Source organism: Hyla sarda, chromosome 12 (assembly GCF_029499605.1).
Source record: "Hyla sarda isolate aHylSar1 chromosome 12, aHylSar1.hap1, whole genome shotgun sequence".
NCBI classification, from domain to species: domain Eukaryota; kingdom Metazoa; phylum Chordata; class Amphibia; order Anura; family Hylidae; genus Hyla; species Hyla sarda.
In genome coordinates, this window is record NC_079200.1 from 52,249,354 (window position 1) to 52,253,286 (window position 3,933).

At 44.8% G+C, this 3,933-nt stretch overlaps 1 long non-coding RNA gene across 1 annotated transcript; it reads right to left on the bottom strand.

The window, feature by feature from the left end:
• Positions 1-534: 534 nt before the first annotated feature.
• Positions 535-1,090, bottom strand: LOC130296349 (uncharacterized). The gene is made up of 2 exons (XR_008849185.1): positions 976-1,090; positions 535-874 (listed from the first exon to the last, which is right to left on the bottom strand). It is a non-coding gene; the product is annotated as an uncharacterized LOC130296349 (long non-coding RNA).
• Positions 1,091-3,933: the final 2,843 nt, after the last annotated feature.

Genomic DNA, 3,933 nt, shown 5'->3' on the forward strand with positions numbered 1-3,933 from the left:
TATAGTGGTCTTCTAACTGTAGCCCTCCATATGTTGCTAGGCAACAACTCACTGGCTTCCATAGGATCGTGCACCAGGGAGATGCACCAGGGAGCCATATCTCATCGCTGCCCGCCCGGTAAGTGACCTCTGGCGCCGATGACCACCAGTTTCCTCACTCTTCCAGGACAAAAGTCGGTGGACAGAGCGGGGAACCGAACTCTAACTCCCCCACCCCCGAACTGCTATTGGCCAGTCGTCTCTGACCGACCAATAGCAGAGACGACCTTACTCCTATGCCTTCAGGGGGATCGGGGGTGTCTTAGACACCCCCGATCCTCCTTATTTTCCCGGTCACTGGAGACCCGTATGACCCGGAATCGCCGCAGATCGCCGGTCTGAATTGAACTGATCGCTGACATGGGGGGGGGGGGGGTTCTCACGACCCCCCAGGGGTTTGCACGTGATGCCTGCTGAGGCATGCTTTGGACACTTAAAAAAAAATCACAATTTTTCACAGACAGAAATAAAATAAATGAGTCAAACAAGTCAAAGAACGGTTTAAAAACAGGGGAACTTTATTATTAATAAAATGTTTGTGTAGGGATTTATGTAACCTTCCATCACTCACAAAGAGCGTACAGTAACTAACTCAGGACAGGAAAAACCTCCAGAGGGGAGGAAACCTGTAGGGAATCCATGGCTACTGTATTGCCCTTCCTCTGGGCATACTAAAGGAGGTTACCTCTAGAATTTGGGCAAAGTGTCTGTGTATATGCGTGATTCGAGGGTTTATGCCTTCATCCAACTTCTTGCTGTAAGTCCGGAAATATGTGCCTTATTACAACGTCTTGATAGTCCGGAAATGCTACTCCACATCCTGGAAATAGTGCATCTAAGATAGGAAAACAAAAGATAGATTATTTACATGTTTATTATAGAAATGCACATGGAACTGCACTAAAGACCTTTTGGACACAACAATGTGACACTTACCAATCACAGTGATGTATTCAACTTCACATTCCCGCGCGCCTACAGTGTCCAGCATCGGCCCCTCACTGATGAAGAATGAGCAGGAGCTGTGTTATTTCTGCTCAGTGCTGCTCTCTGGTGGACAATGGTTATGACATCACATGTGTGACACGCTGTTACCTCCTGGGAGTTCTATTTGAGCAGTGCTGCTCTCTGATTGGCTGAAACCTAAAAAGCTTTTTAACATATTCTGCATGACTGCTACCTAAGGGATTTTTTTTTTTTTAGCATTTTTTAATAAAATGACACTACTCCCTGCGGGTGTGTTATATTTGTTTATACTCAGCATTTGTAATATCATTTGCTGTCAGGGCATGCTTGGAGTTGTAGTTTTGCAACAGCTGGACAGACGTCTGTCAGAAGGGGGGGGGGGGGGGGGGGGAGACCACCAAAGATAAGGCAATGTGGGCTTTAAAAAACGCCACAGATACATTGTGTTTAGTCCCAGCCTAAGCCTAGGAACAGACACAATTTTTGTTTGAGGTTTATTTGGTAAAAAATAAAAATAAACACACCACAACAACTGCGTCCTCATTTCTATTCTCCCAAGACGCCATCTTTGTGTAATTTTTGCCAAAACCACTGGAGGAAATTTATCAAAACCTGTAAAGAGGAAAAGTGGTTGCCCATAGCAACCAGATAGTTTCTTTCATTTTTATGTGGTGGGCAGGAGAAAGTAATTGTGTCTAGGGTGTTGTAGTGGTAGTGTAGGGTCTGTTGGTATTAACCCTAAGATGTCATGATGCCAGGGCGAGGTTTCCTTAGTGTTAATAGTCCTACCGCCAACTGTCCCAGAAACGGTAGGGAGAATAACGGAATATCCACAGCAGATTTTATGAATAAACTGAAGAACTTTATTTGAGGATTTTATACAACAGTCTTCAAACATAACAGTCTCTCTAGAGTGAACCGGGATACAGGTTCCTCACAGGTTGTGCTGGGACTCTGAAGCAATGAGCTTTGATGCTAGCCACTGTGCTACTAATTATAATATTTTAGCTGGTAGTAGTCACACAGGATTAGGTAGTTTGAGCTTTGGTAACTCACGTTTTAGTGGTTGCTGGATCTTAGGCTTTGGCCTAGCTGACTTGAATTGATGCTGATGAGATTTGTGCTGCTTGATAGTCCGGAACTAAGAGAGGCAAGAGCTAAGAGAGTGAATTGATTGACTACAGCCCCTTATATATTAAGGAGGCTGGACAAAGCTCATTGGCCGGCAAACCTGTAAGTCCTGACCCAGTGAACTCTGGGTACATCACATGATCCTGTAAGGTCCTTAAACCATAGTACAATCATAATTAAAGGCACGTGACCTGCTAAGGTCCTTTACATAATATTTCCTATACATTAAATATATATATATGAACACAATTTACATGAGGCGACCAGGGGTAAGCCCTGCAAGAGTGCCCTATGAGAGTGAAGGAACTCTGGCTGAGGGGACTTTAGACAGGGACAGGACCAAGTCCTGTACCGGGACACCACATTTAAAAATGAAAAGTGAAAGAAGCGATCTGATTGGTTGTTATGGGCAACTGGTCAATTTTCCTCTGCACAAGTTTTCATACATGTCCCCCAATGTGTATTACTATTATGATAATAGACTTACCTCCCAACCGTCCCGGATCTGACGTGTCCTGTTTCTGTGATTTCCTGTGATGCACGGAGCCTCAGTGTGATCACAACTCACAGTACAGAGCGAAGCCCCAGGAGATCATGGAGTGTCTGCTCTATTATGTCATCTCCCCTGAGCTAAGAGGAAGCACTCATTGGTCCTGCAGCCTGGGAAAGGCACCTGCATCAACCAATCAGAGGCTTCCTGTTACAGGGGGCAGGGGGAGATGCTGCAGATGGATCAGCTACTTAACCCCTAAAGTAATTTTTTTTCTTATTCAAAATCTTTATTAATTTTCAATAATTTTCAATAAACAAAAAAACAATAACAAGGCACGACAGTGACAGAGGCACAAGGTGTTAAGCATGGCCTCAATGCAAGATAAAAAAACAGAATAAGTCATAAAGACCGTGCATGGCAGAAAGTGCGGTCAGCATTAGGGAGTCCGTTACTCGCGCAACAGACAGGAAGGACATCATGTCAAAGCAATCAGTATACTCAACAAGGAACACCAACTTAGAATATGTAATAACCACATCAATGCTAAAGCGGCAAGGTTCAGAAGGGAAAGAATAGAGGGATATAGATAAAAAGTGAAGAACAGAAAAATAAGAGGGTATGTAAAACACAGAAACAGGCAGACATGACAACATACAGAGACAAGGGTCTTACAGACAGACAAGAAACAACAAGGGAAGTAGGGCGGGAAGGTTACCAAGACAGACGAGAGAAAGCGTAGCCAAAAAAGGGTCATGGCGTCACAGAGGATCCCAAGGCCAATAGGTCACGGTACTCAGAGGTAGACTGGAAGGATGACCAATCATACCACGTTTTGGTACATCTTTCATTTTCTGCAGGGGTCAAGGCAATTAACTCCTCCATGTGCTGAAAATAATTCACCTCTGCAAGCCATTCCCCAACAGTCGGGGGCGTGGAAGACCTCCATTTACGGGGAATAACTGACTTAGCAGCCTGCAGAAAATAGCGTAAGAGAGATTTCCGGAAGGAAGTAGCAGAAATGTCAAACATGAAGAGCAGGACTGCCTCAGGGGAATCCGGAACAGTCACACCGGTGATATCGTGAGTGATAGAGCGTACTGAAGTCCAGAATGGACGCAGTGAGGGACAACCCCACCAGATGTGCAACATCGTATCAGTCGCTTGTCCACAACGCCAACAAAGGTCAGAGACTGACGGGTACCATCGATGCAACTGCTCCGGAGTCCTATACCAGCAGGAGAGTATTTTGCAGTTCGTCTCTTGTGATCTGTTAGGTATGATTGACTTATGTGAAAGGTGAAAGC